Source organism: Anabrus simplex, chromosome 1, assembly GCF_040414725.1.
Source record: "Anabrus simplex isolate iqAnaSimp1 chromosome 1, ASM4041472v1, whole genome shotgun sequence".
Taxonomy (NCBI): Eukaryota; Metazoa; Arthropoda; class Insecta; order Orthoptera; family Tettigoniidae; genus Anabrus; species Anabrus simplex.
Window position 1 is genome coordinate 1,220,115,556 of NC_090265.1, and position 14,752 is coordinate 1,220,130,307.

The following is a 14,752-nucleotide window of genomic DNA, read 5'->3' on the forward strand; positions in this document are numbered from 1 at the left end:
GAGTAGCTAGGTCTCGTCTCTTTCGTTTTCGTCCTAAGTTAGACATAATATTTTCCAACTTTGGTTGAGATTCTAATTATGTAACCAAATTTCAGATGCCTCAAATAGCATTAGGACAGTTAATCAGGACTAGTTTCATTCTGCTCTTTATACTCACATTACACTTATGAATGACACGAACAAAACAAAATGTATACAGAATATTCTACACTCTTGTCTTGAAATGTATGTACTTGATTTTAGTGTTATAGTAAATACTGAAGTCGAGAGCCTTGACTTTTTCGGCATTTAAACGAGAAAAGATCTTCCCTATAAGACATCGTATAATTGATTTTGAAGGAATGTTTTGTAGTCCGTGGTATTTGCTTTTGACTGCCCTGTATATAAATATTACATGATTAGAATTCTGCTGAAATATACAGTAATATTTGATCGCTTAGTGCAAATGCATTTTTACTGAGTACAGCACTCTATGATTTTTAAGTTACTCACATTTATTCGAAGGTTTGAAAGAAATAATTCAGTTTGAAATCAAGCTTATGTTACACCTCAGCAGAACCAAACAAGAAAAGTATTTTATCCGAGCTAAAAATACAAAAAGTAATTAAAAATATTTTTTACATTAACTAATACTTAACGGTTATTTCATTACAGACTTCTTTTGGGTATGAATTTGTGGATTTATCAGTGAAACTTAAGCGGGCAAATCATATTGCATGACGTAGCAATAGTCAGGAGCGCCGCTGCAAAGTTTTCGTCACCTCTATGTTTAGAGAGAGGGTCATTGGCCTTTTATGTAGTGGTACCTACTTCCTGTTTGTATTTATGAGAAATTAGAAAGACCGAAATTGTTTAGTATGTTTCAGGATCTTATTTATCAGGTTCAATATAGCGGTGGTATGAGGGTGATGTGTGAGCAAATATCTATGTTTTCGTAAAGTAGAAATATATGTAAACAGGTATATTCGTGGATTAATGTGAAAGCATTAAATTTACAAAAGATTTCGAGGTGTAGAGTGTAGCGTATTCAGGTACGAAACATTATGTAAAGCGACGGGTTGATGAGTTATAAAACAGACTGTGGTTATGCAAGTCTTGAGATGTCTCAAATAATGGTTGTCATTACCAAATGACCAGGAAAAACAAAAGAACAGTGTGTAAGAAAAGTATTGTAATTCTCTCATTTACGACAGACGCATGTGAAGTGTGAGTAAGATTGAGAACTAGGATAATATTTTATATAATTTCTTCATTTATTGCATCATGTAACTTATACAAATATATTACTATTTCAAAATATTTTGTATGAATGTCCTCTTTCTGATTAAGGCTTAACTATGTAATATACTGGAAATAGTTTATGTTGTTTACATGTCTAAGAAGTATATTTTTTGTTTAATCACTTGTGAATTCGGATCGTATTGGAACCATGAATTGTACTGTCCCGGAGAATTCCTATATTGCACGTGCTAAATGCTGAATTAAAAATAGCTTTCGGGAATTCATCTGCAAATATAACTTATCTTCCCTGTACCCAGTTAGTTGACCATGCGGTTAGGATTGCACTGCTGTGAGCTTGCATTCGGGAGATAGCGGGTACGAACCCCCACTGTTGGCAGCCCTGAAAATCGTTTTCCGTGGTTTTCCCATTTTCACACCAGGCAGATGATGGGGCTATACCTTAACGAAGTCCACGACCGCTTCCTTCCCACTCCTAGTCCTTTCCTACCCCATCGTCGTCATAAGATCTATCTGTGTCGGGGCGACGTGAAGCAAATTGTAATATATATATCGCCAGTCTCTGACGTTGTTTTGAAGTAGTATCGTGAAGTCCATCTGGACATTCTAAGTGTTCAGTCGCCAGAATTCTGTAATCTTAGTAGAGCATTCCGTTGATCTTCTTCATTATTCAAGAAAAAACTGAATGTGTCACTGAAAATAGTATGTCACATGTTTGTACTCGAACTTAAACATATCGTTGCTGTAAATATGATACTAGAGAAACACCGTTTCTATTCATATTCCTTTAATCTTCGCTTGCTTAGTGCAATATGTTAATATTGCATGATTATTTAAATACGTATTCAAAGATTGCTTGTCATAAACTGATGGCATTGAATGGAATAACATTTATTTATTTATTTATTTATTTATTTATTTATTTATTTATTTATTTATTTATTTATTTATTTATTTATTTATTTATTTATTTATTTATTTATTTATTTTCCGAATTTTTTTACGAGATGGGTGCAAAATTTGGAGTGCAAAATGCAAACGTTGATTAGTGTCTTCCATATGTTTATGTCGTTCATATGTCTAATATACTGAGGTCTTCATTGATTTCCAATGACTCAAATATTGCACCGAAACTCCAGTTTTGTGACTTTATATCGGTGTCACTTGGCCAGAGATTTCAGTAAACATGAACATACCGAGCTCGATAGCTGCAGTCGCTTAAAAGCGGCCATTATCCAGTATTCGGGAGATGGTAGGTTCGAACCCCACTGTCGGCAGTCCTGAAAATGGTTTTCTGTGGTTTTCCATTTTCACACCAGGCAAATGCTGGGGCTGTACCTTAATTAAGGCCACGGCCGCTTCCTTCCCACTCCTAGCCCTTTCCTGTCCCATCGTCGCCGTAAGACCTATCTGTGTCGGTGCGATGTAAAAAAAACTAGCCAAAAAACAACAACATGAACATGTTTATGTAAACGTATTGATTTCCTGCATAACGTAGTGGTTAGAACATCAGCCTGTCGTAAGGATGGTACGGAATTGATTCCCGATTTTTCGCAAGAATTTGAAAGGCTTGTAAGTCCAAATTACTTGCTGCTACAGCAGGGCACTGTATTTTACATAACTGCTGTTCAGTAATCTCTTAGATCGGAGCCGACCATTAATACTATATATACTGTGTGTGGGCATCCGTCGCTAGTTCATATAAAGCATGCTTGAAATACAGCTCAGTAAGTTGACTTGTCTGAAGTAACAGGTACTTCGGGGTTCAAGCTCTCCATATGTCGACAACCTTGACTTGTACAGCGTTGTACTCCTCTGCAGGTTCATTTAAAAGCACGGAGGTTTTTTTAATTTTTTTTTTTTAACGTTATGCCTTAGCTTACAGTAGAGCAGTAGTAAACGTTACCGTTGTGTGATGTTTGTTACTGAATGAAGCAAGAAAGTTATGATGAGTTGGTAGATATGCTTTTAGTGTGTGGGGGAAAAAGTGTTTTTGTTGCTTCATTTGTGACAATTTGCGTAACATTACCTGAAAAATATGAATGATATTGTGGGAAGATTAGGGTGGCAAGTGAAAGTGTCACACCCTTCGTACAGTCCAGGGTACAAGAAAGCGTTATGAGCTGTACGGAACAAAAGTTGGGTAAATAAAATGGTACTGCACCGTAACACAATTACACTTTTTATTTACGTTTATTTTCATTTCATCACTCGAAGCTCTCTCCTTCAGAGTATATCATCCCGCAGCACAGATAACGTACAGAGGTACGGCACATCGGGTGTTTGGACTAAAAATCTTTCCCGACGCACATATTACTTTAGGCAACCCAACTTATTTAGCTGTATGTATATGAAGCACGCTGTACAGACGCTCAGAAAAAAATAATGAGCGCATATGAGGAGTTTTCTTCCAAACTCCACGTAAGTAACTTTTAATAACTTTACAGGAGGAACAAAAGCATAATTTGTTTTATTGTATTTTAAATGGGGATTATTCTAACCTTATTCAGTAGGTGTTGGTATATATGACACCAAACTAAAATCAAGGAAATGTCTGTTTTAGGTTCGGGCACAAAGGGCACAACTAACACAACTAACACGCATTTGTTTCCAAAACCCAACTTAAGTCATCGCACATTTATGAAAGAATGTTCACAGAAGTGAGTAAAAGTAGATATAATTTATTATACAATGCACTTCAACATCAGCCATTAATATACTGGGTATTGATTACACTTGTAACTATTCTTTCTTGGTTTGTGTACACCAGCACATAATTCACTTCTATGAAAGCTTTGTGTAATTGCCTTCCTCCTTAGGTCAGTTCAAAGGACTTCCTTCTATATAAGATAATAAGAATGCCAGTATGGTCTTTATTCGTCGCACGAATTGGCAAATAATTTCAAACTGGTGTACTGACCGTGCTGAATTTTCCCTTTAATAACTTCAAGGAATTTGCTAAGCACTTCATTCTATCTTTTTGGTCGGTCCTTTTCAATCTGTGCGTAAAATTAAGGTAGATATTGTTCTTGTTGAGCGTCCTATCATTCATCACAATTGCCATTATATGCTGGCAGTCGACTATGAATGCAGTTCTGGAACGAGGATGTGACTTAGAAGGGATTTGGAAGAAAATTTTAATGACTTGCGAGGACTGAAAAAAAGAAGCAAGTTTTCGAATGTAAACTGGGCGTGACTTAAATGAGTTTTGCACGTTCTTAGAGTGGAGCACGGGTACGTTATCCTAACAAGCATTTTAACACAAAAACAAACGAAGTGTTATATTACTTAAGTGGTGTTTGCAAGAAAGCTCCTCAGAAGTTCCTTACAGGTACTCTTTTCTAAAAAAACGATTGAACCTATAGATATAATGTTTGTTGTCGTTATCCGCTGGGTTTGAACCTGTATGGGAGGTGAATTACTTTTTGGTAGTAATTGAAATTAAGTCTGCTGAAATGTTAAATGTGAGTAACATACAATACCACGCGATCATTCCTTTTGAGTGACTGTACGTACATCTCCTACCATTCTCGTCTGCCTCCTCTCCCAACGTTTGCGTAGTAGTGTGTTTATATGTATATTATATCCCACCTTTTCGCACCGCACCCGCCTGTTCCCAAAGCACTCTATTTGAATACAGGTTTAGCCGATCCGCAGAATCAGTGCAACTTCAGAAAACGCTATTGCTATTATTGCTGTCGTCATTGATATCGAATGACTCAGTTGCTACAGCGGAACTCCCGTCTTGTGACTTAATAATAGTGATCTTTTACGTGGACACGAAGAACAATCTCAGGCATATCAACCATTCACTCGAAGTTAATATGTGTCCGAAGTTATGGATTGATTCAGCAGAATGAGAGCTTAATCAGTTTAAATGTTTTCATCGACTATGTAGAGCAGAATGGTTGAGAATATAAAAACATCTTGTAATGAAAAGGCAGTCATATAAACAGTAAAGCACAGAAACGTCAGTACCGGTATTACACTTCCGATACCTGTGTTGTGAATAAAATCACGGTTATGTCAGGTCACGAATAAAGGTGATTTCGTAATTTATCGTAATTTGTTGAGTTTCATGAGTTGACTGGCAAATTTACGCGGAACTGGAAAGGAAGCCCACGACATTACTTAACTTTTTGCCAGCTATTCTCTCGTACACCCATCACTTATCATATTAGCCTGCAGGTGGTTGCACTGTGGTAGGATAGGCGTGCAAATATTGCGAATTTGGCTAAGAGGCAATCATCAGATCGCCAAGGTGTAGGGACTAAATGTGACGCTAAGTAAGTGTAAGTTTATTACACTAATGGTGCAGTGTGACATAGGTTAAATCCAAACCAAATTCCATGGCACTACATCTCTGATGGCCTGCCAAGTGACTGCTGTTCAATTCGAAGACCTTCAGATTACGAGGTGACACGTCGCCAGCGCGACGAATCCTCTCAACCGTTATTCTTGACTTTCTAGACCTGAGCCGCTATCTCACCATCAGTTGGCCCTTCAATTGTCAGCCTCGGTAGCGTAACGATTAGCACTATTAGCTGCCGTCCTCGGGGGCCCGGGTTCGATTCCCGGTACTGCCAGAAATTTAAGAATGGCAGGAGGGCTGGTATGTGGTGAAAATGATACGTACAGCTCACCTCCAATGGGGGTGTGCCTAAAAAGAGCTGCACCTCCTCGGGGCGAGGACACGAGTTCACTTCACAGCCCTTCAATTGTAAATCAGAAAAAAATCGACTTGTCGTTTTGTCATGACAAATATAATAGTAGGCCCTAAGCACTCGTCATTGGCGTGCAAAGAGTGGCAAGTCAGTAGATGTACTAGATCCGTTCCTATGCTCGACGTAAGACGGAAGGTGTGACAGATCTTCGAGGTCTGACCTGTTCCACTGTGTTAACAGTAAACAGCGTGCTTTATTGCTATTACCTGTCTGTAAGAGTAATTTAAGTGTCCTAAATGCCTCCGGAACTTATTCCATTCAGAATGGTAAGACTTTTTTGTTTAATGATCGTCCCGACAATATGACATTCATAGTCATTCTTCGTTTTTGTACATATGCAGGCCTACTACATTTATTTCGTTGTTTTCTTTGTGTAGGGTACTAGTAAATGCCAATATAGGTGCCGTGATTTCGCTGAGGCCAAGATCCGTAAGCATCATACAGACTTTTGGAAGCAGCCACCTGGTAATCGAGGTAACTTTCTCTTTGGTTTAATAAACATCTTCAAGATTAAGTAAAGAAGACTACGCAAAATAGACGATCCCGCATAGAATAAAAGACAGATTTCGCTTACATATTGTTTACCTTCCAACTGAGGTAATGTCCAAGTGTGCAGCAAGTTGTTTAAAGATACGTTAGGAAAAGAAGAAGAAGAAGAAAAGAAGAAGGGGATGTTGTGTTTCAAAATCGCTCACTTGCAGGATGAAATACACCGGACAGGATAACGATCCGATCAAGGCTCACATCAGTTCATTTCTAACTGAGGAAAGTCGTTATTCGCGACACAAATCAACCAGGCTATACCGGCGTTCTGATTTAAAAATGAATTGAATGTATCGTGCTCTTATAAGAGCTATCATTGGCCAACACTTTTATCAGAAAGTTAAAAGAAATCCTCAACATTCATTCCATCGCCCACGAGCGGATAATTGCACGATCTGTGACCTGCTAACAAATCACGTTTCTATACCACATGGGTCCGAAAATATTAAGATCACCTCACAAAAAGAATTGCCTCTCAGAAAAACGGCGAAAGGAATGCAAGAGGATAATGCTGAGTCACGAATGCCCTCAAGTGCAACTTTGTGCATGAATATGCAACAAGTGATTTTCACTCCAACACTGACTCATTCAAACATGTTCTATAGCCGGCAGCTTTCGAAGTACAACTTGTATGTGCTGGGGACACCAGACAGCGTTTGCATGCATGTGGCATGAGAGGAATAGCCGGTCGAGGAGGGAGTGAGGTAGCACCAAGTCTCCTGAATGTGATCACATCAGCTGATATTACAAGGAAGACGGTGTAGGTAGGTCTATGGCGCGATAACTGCTCTGTTCAAAATAAAAAATCATGTGATTCTGACTGTGTTGACTTTTGTTATTACGAAAGAGTACTTACGTACGATTGACTTCAATTTTTTGCTGTCTGGTCACTCATATCGTGTGACAGGAACTTTGCATTACTGAGAAGAGGAAAAAAGTGTGCCGAACAATGGTCCCAGAAGAAAATTGTCACAGAGGCTAAACTCGTTCAACCTTGTAATGTAATCACGGTGATTTCTGATGATTTTTGTGACTTTGCCAAATAATGTGATTCTTAATACTGTGCCTCTCCTGGATAAGGATATCAAGAGCTGACTCCCCATTAGTAAAGACAAGGCGGTCATTCAGTAAGGACGAACCGTGGAAATAATTCAGCATCGTCAAAGAATGCCAGTCTTTCCAGGCCATCGCAAATGTGTACTCATTACAACCTGTTAAAAAGAGACCGGTCATACATGAGCCCAAAATAGATTTGTTAGCCATTTTCTGGACATCAAGTACCATGTGTATTATCCGAAAATTTGTGCTTGAAAAATAATTTGTTTTTGTTAAACTCAACCTGCCCCTCCTCGACTTAAGTCTAGATCTCCACCCTGGCGCACTGCACTTACACTGGAAGAATCTGGGTTCTCCATCACGAACGCCTGGTTACACCAATGGCAGCAGTCTTCTGTTCCCAATCAACATCTTGTGACTCTACCTCTTGTTCAACCTCCTAGATTCCATGTACCCAGACGTCAATGGAGGACTCTAAACAGGATAAGAGTCAATCAAGGAAGATGCGGCTATACGCTTTATAAATGGGGCTGGCAGAAGTCTTCTGGGTGTGATTGTGGAGCTACCTCACAGACCATCCACCACGTAATTGCCGAGTGTCCACGGAGAGCATTTCAAGGTCCTTTGGAGGACATTCATAACGCAACTGAGGAGGCCTTGAAATGGATCAATGGACTTGATTTGGAACTATAGGCTTCTGCTTGTATATATTGTGTATATATTGTATACTTATTTATATAATCTATCTGTGCACATCATACGATAAATAAATAAATTTTTAAATAATTTCATACGGGTAGAATAAGGTTTTTAGATAAAATCGGCTTGCTGGTGTTATTTCAACACTAATACAGTTTTTGTAATCATAAGTTTTCTGGTGTTCTCTTAACAATTATGCAGTTCTTGTAATCGTCTTCTTCTTCTTCTTCGTTTTAGCTTTCTTCTTCTCCTCCTTATTTCACTACCGCTTTTCCCACGCCTGTAGGTTAGCGGGTGCGAACTGTGTCGCACATGTGGATTTGGCCATGTTTTACGGCCGGATGCCCTTCCTGACGCCAACCCCATACTGAGGGATGTAATCACTACTGCGTGTTTCTGTGGTGTGTTGTATGAATATGAAGAGGAAAGTGTTGGGACAAATACAAACACCCAGTCCCCGGGCCAGAAGAATTAATCAGAGGCGATTAAAATACCCGACCCAGCCGGCAATCGAATCCGGCACCCTCCTAACCGAAGGCCTCAACGCTGGCCATTCAGCCAATGAGTCGGACAATGTAGTTGTATTAATGTACTTTAAAAAATAAAATATACTTCGTGATGTTTCCAAAACTACTTGTTGCCTCTCCTCTAAAATTTAACTTTTATGACTCTCAAACTTCCCCATCTCAGCGCCATAATTCTTCTTATGTAGGCTGAGCGGGCCTCACCCAGCCCTCAGATTCAAGTACGAATGTCGGATCTGGATGGGATCGAACCCGTGGCCTCCGGGTAAGAGGCAGGCTTGCTGTCTGTAAACCACGAGGCCGGCGTATGACATTGGCACTCGAGGGAAATTTCTCACATGTAAAATAGGATGAAAATCGCGACGAGTACTACAACACTTCTCGAGAGGACCAGAATCACTCTACCCCTTGCTCAGCAAATAACTTGCTGTTGACGATAAACTTTATAATTGCCGAATTTTCTCGCTTTTAGGGGATATATTTGAGCCCCATGTTTCTCAAGTGGAAGATTCCGGGGGGGAAAAACTGTTTGCCTCCTCCATCTGCTGCCCTTTAGTCGTGAAGTGATCTGGACTATTGGCTTTCTACTAATGTGTTAACAGATATTTTTTATTATTTAAAATAGAAACTTTCGTTAACAGGGAGACTGATGGTACTTTTCCTCGGGCTGCATCCAAGCGTTATTACGTTATTACATAGTCTCTTATATCTTGGAATGCGACTGTGGTTCTGTGCAGATCTCGGGTAGTGGTTGGTACCATGGGTATTCATCACATTTCTTATCTGGAAACTGATGCAGATAAGATCTTGTTTAAATTACGACACTAATTCTCGTGATATGTGAGTAAAATCGATATGATGTTTTTGCAACGGTGTGGTGCAAAAACAGAGCAGATTTCTGCACGGAAGAATCCCCGTTAAATTTGCTTTGGGCCTACTCTGTCCATTTCACTACCTAGATCCACAGGGATGAGTCTAATATTTAAACATAGGGATAGGAAGAAAAGATTTCAGGGCAAGGCAATTACATAAAACTTTGGAATGTAATACATTCACCTCATATGATCCCACCACCGAAGCTGGTTTATACGTACCTCTTCATCCATCAAGTTCATTGAATAACTTAGCCTTTATCTCCTCATTTCGAGTACCCTTCTGCCATTGTTCCCACCTGTTTATACAAGCGATCATTCTCGCCACTTTCTGCATCTGTACTGACCAATCTTGAACTGTAAATCCAGCGACATGATTATTGTTATAGGGAGTGAACCATATCTGGAGTATCGTACATTAGTTGAAGATCCTTCCAAGCATAATCCTCCGTTAATTAAACATGATTAGTCCATGACTGAAATACGAATGGGTAACTTGTCTAATCTAAGTCGAACATAACCCTGATGGAAAATCGACAGAAAAAATCAACTTAATTCAGAAGTGCGAGTTGTAGGAATACACTAAATTCCTATCCCCAACATGGGCCACTCCTATTTCTGTTGAGGGTATAATAAACTGCATAAATCCGTATGATCCTCCACAAGCACACCACAAATGCTTGCCCGTTAGTGCTCCAAAATATGTTCATATTGCTGTTATAAAAGGCTCGATGACTTTACTTGCCAACAGTACCAATCGAACGCAGAATAAATATGAGCATTATCATCAGTAAGTATCGTCCACACATATAAAACACTCAATTCCAATTATGAGCATGATTGTTATCCCTATAACGGTTGATGCTAGGTTTAATGAATTAATATATTACCATCATTATCACCTTCAACTTGTCTGCAAAAAACTTTAAAGGAAATTAGTTAAGATGACTTCCTATCTGCCCTTGACATGAGGTAACATGTCTAACTTGACGACGTCGCTTACAACTATTCCTAAATGTTCACATAAGAATATTACTTAACTTTTGTTTAATAAGGCCCATTTAATGTAAGAGTTCATGGTTATTAACTTTTGAGTATTATATTATGACATTGTGCTTAACGAATAATCATAATGGAAGACTTCACTTCACAAGCTTCCTGACTGCAATTCTCCTGATTGTTATTCTCAATTCTACAACAAAGTACAGAAGTATGTAAAATGGAGAAAATTCTACTATATAATCAAAACAAATAAATTTACTTCACGTTAAAGGAAACTAATAGAAAGCGAAGATCTTAACATTTCTACAATTTGGAAAACCTATGTAATAATAATAATAATAATAATAATAATAATAATAATAATAATAATAATAATTTGGTACTCATTTTGATGTCTGTGATAAACCCGGTGGTCTCGTTACTCCTCCCGGGGTCCATTATCGACATCAGGGCCTCGCGTGCGTGCTTAACCTCACATATTTCTCGTCCAGATTTAGGACCATTCCTTCTGCCTTTCTAAGATCTGTCTGTAACTATCCGTGAATGAACTAAGCACCTTCATCTGCCATTTATTTAAACTTGCTAACATAATCGTAGTGAACGTTTTACTTTGAACAGTTTTGAGATCATTTGTTTATTTGATGACCCCAGCTGCCTCAGCACAAGCAGGAAGCCTTGCTAACACATAATCCTAGAGAACCTTTTATTCTGAATGGTTTAGAGACACTCGTTTGATGACCCTGGCTGCCTCAGTACAAGCAGGTCGTAGATAATCTTTCTTCTTCTTTCTGGCCTTTTTCCAGTTTTCTTGGGGTCGGCAGGCGTATGTATTTGGCTCAGATTTACAACCGGATGCCCTTTTTGACACCAACCCTATGATGGTGTAATCACTATTGCATATTTCTGTGGTGGTAGTATGATGTGTTGTGTGTAGGTGAAGAGACATGTATTGAGATGAACACAAACATCCAGTCCCAGAACCAGAGGAATTAACAGCAGTTAAATCCACGGTCCAGCCGAATCAAACCCGCGGTCCTCTGAACTGAATACCAGTACGCTGACCATTCAGCCAAGGAGTCGGACAGAATAAGTGGCAGACGATCGCTCCTATTTTATTGTAATCAGTATTTCGACGCCTCGGGTACGAATACAGGGAACTACTACTACTACTACTACTACTACTACTACTACTACTACTGCTGCTGCTGCTGCTGCTGCTGCTGCTGCGTTTCTTTCAAGCTTGCATGTAAGCAACTTCCAGTTGGTGCTTATTCTAGCATTTGCCGAATTCCATTCGCTCTTTTCAGTGGATAGTGCTCTTCTCTAAATTGAGCCAGGCTGAGTGGCTCAGACTTCGGACGCGCTGGCCTTCTGAGCCCAAGTTGGCAGGCTCGATCCAACCAGGCGCAGTCCAGCTACGTCGGCATCGCGTCAATAGATTTACCGGTGCGTATAAGCTCTGATACCACATGCCAGCGAGGTGATGCTGAAAACCATTCAAAGAAGATTTGAACCATATATGGAGCGTGAAATGTGAGCCTCCGTGGCTCAGACGGCAGCGCGCCGGCCTCTCACCGGTGGGTTCCATGGTTTAAATCCCGGTCACCCCTTGTAAGATTTGTGCTGGACAAAGCGGAGGCAGGGCAGGTTTTTCTCCGGGTACTCCGGTTTTCCCTGTCATATTTCATTCCAGCAACACTCTCCAATATCATTTCGTTTCATCTGTCATTCATTATTCATTGCCCCAGAGGAGTGCGACAGGTTTCGGCAGCCGGCACAATTCCTATCCTCGCCGCTAGATGGGGGCTTCATTCATTCCATTCCTGACCCGGTTGAATGACTGGAAACAGGCTGTGGATTTTCATAGAGCGTGAAATGTCCTCTACTGAAGCTGATTTTAGAAGAGGTAGAGGAACCGGAGACTTCATTAGTGAGGTACGGTGGATGATGGAAACAGCAAAGGAATACCAGAAGGAGCTGTACATGTGCTTTATAGATTACAGGAAGGCCTCTGATAGTGTAAGTCATGAGAAGGTGTGGAATTCACTCAGACAGATGAGTATACCTGAAAATCTGATGACCCGATGCGTAACCTCTACTTGGAACAAGAAGCCAACATCTTTATATATATAAAATAAGAGTTTTGTCTGTGCATTGCTCAGAATTTATAAAGGATGGTATTTCTGTATCAGTCGTGTCTACAGTAACAAGGAAATGCATTTTTTACTTTTCCGTAATTTATGTATGTATGTATGTATGTATGTATGTATGTATGTATGTATGTATGTATGTATGTATGTATGTATGTATGTATGTCATAGACTGTTACCATGCCGGCTATGATCACAGAGATATTCATGAATTTGAATTTTTGTTACTAAGTCCAGATCAGCGCCGAGTCACGAGAAAATGGGTCAACAGGATTTAATGAAAATCGGTATTTAAAGTTGGAGAATAAGGAACTACAGTCTACGCTATAAATAATTTTATAAGACAACCTAATATCACAGAGTCGAAAGAAAACTAGATGTGAAGGCCTACAATATACAAAACTCATAAAATTTATCAATAATAACATTACTTTGACCATTGTTTGCTGTCATGTGCTTTGTGTCTTCTGTTGCCATTCATCTCCGATAGATAGGATTACTGCTGCGCACCGAGTATTTTTTTTTTTTAATTTGCCTTACGTCGCACCGACACAGTTAGGTTCTGTGGCGACGATGGGATAGGAAAGGGCTAGGAGTGTGAAGTAAGCGGCCTTGGCCTTAAAGTATAGCCCCAGAATTTGCCTGGTGAGAAAATGGGAAACCACGCAATAACATCTTCAGTGGGGTTCGAATTCACTATCTGCCGGATGCAAGCTCACAGCTGCACGCCCCTAACCACACGGCCAACTCGCCCGGTCGTACCGAGTGTAACAGTCTGCCTGAAAATTGGCGGGAAGTAGCTGGGGAGTTAGATGGCATTTCTTTCCCATTGCTACATCTGATTTTGAAGTCCGAGTCGTTGGCTGAACGGTCAGTGTACTGGCCTTCGGCTCAGAGGGTCCCGGGTTCGATTCCCGACCGGGTCGGGGATTTTAACCTTAATTGGCTCGGGGGCTGGGTAAGTATGGCGTATTCAACATTAGAAATCATCCTAGGTAAGGCCCTCATCTTCACAGACATGCAGGTCGCCTAATAGGCCGTCTACTAGAAAAAGACCTGCACCATGCCTCTCCGGAGGCCATACGCCATTATTATTATCTGATTTTGAAAGCTGGACCATAAGAAAGCGAGCTAGGAAGCCTATTGAGAATTTTAGTTCTGGTGTGAGAGAAGGATAATCCGTATCCTTTGGACAGCCAAAAAGACGAGTGCATGGGCCATTCAGAAGATTAAACAAGATCTGTCTCTTGATGCATTCATTACAAGATTACAGCAGTCATATTTTGGACACATTATGTGACGAACTGATTCATTGGAAAAGGCTTGGGAAGGTGAATTGGTCTCGGAGAGATGAGTGGCCAGCATTGAGATTAATAGACCCCATCAAATTCACTATGAATATGTCACTGAAGAATCTGAAGTGTATGATTGAACACCGAAACATCGAATAAGTGGCTGCGCGGTTTGCGTCACGTAGCTATCAGTTTTGACGTGGAAAGAAGTCCTTTTACAGACCATTAAATTTACTTACAGAAGTCTCTCATGGATAAACACCCTTAAATGCCTACTGACTGTGCTAAAACATAGGCGATGATCGGCTGAACATTTTATTTGCCCAACCTCTTCTTTACCTTTTCTATTGTATAATGATCCTCCCATATCAGGTTGGCGCTAACTCTCGCGTGCCAGTCATTTCACTTCGTTTGATACTCAGCGGGCCTTTCTTTTTCAACTCTTCCACTCATACCTTCTTTGCTAACTTTGCAGTTTTCGTACAAACTTGTTCGTTTGTCTCTTAGACTGCAGGAATCCTTGTTCTAATTATATTAAGGATCAGGGACTCTGAGGTTCGCCACAGAGATTGATTCTAATGAAAGCCAGGAAGCGAAAATTGAGCGAATCGATCTTGGATCTCGACAGTTTCTTTGTGTTTCACTTTTTCC

General features: G+C 40.0%; 1 protein-coding gene across 3 annotated transcripts in view; it reads left to right on the top strand.

The window, feature by feature from the left end:
- Positions 1-14,752, top strand: part of Polr2H (DNA-directed RNA polymerases I, II, and III subunit Rpb8) — a 750,482-nt gene that overhangs the window by 455,297 nt on the left and 280,433 nt on the right. The window lies entirely within an intron of this gene.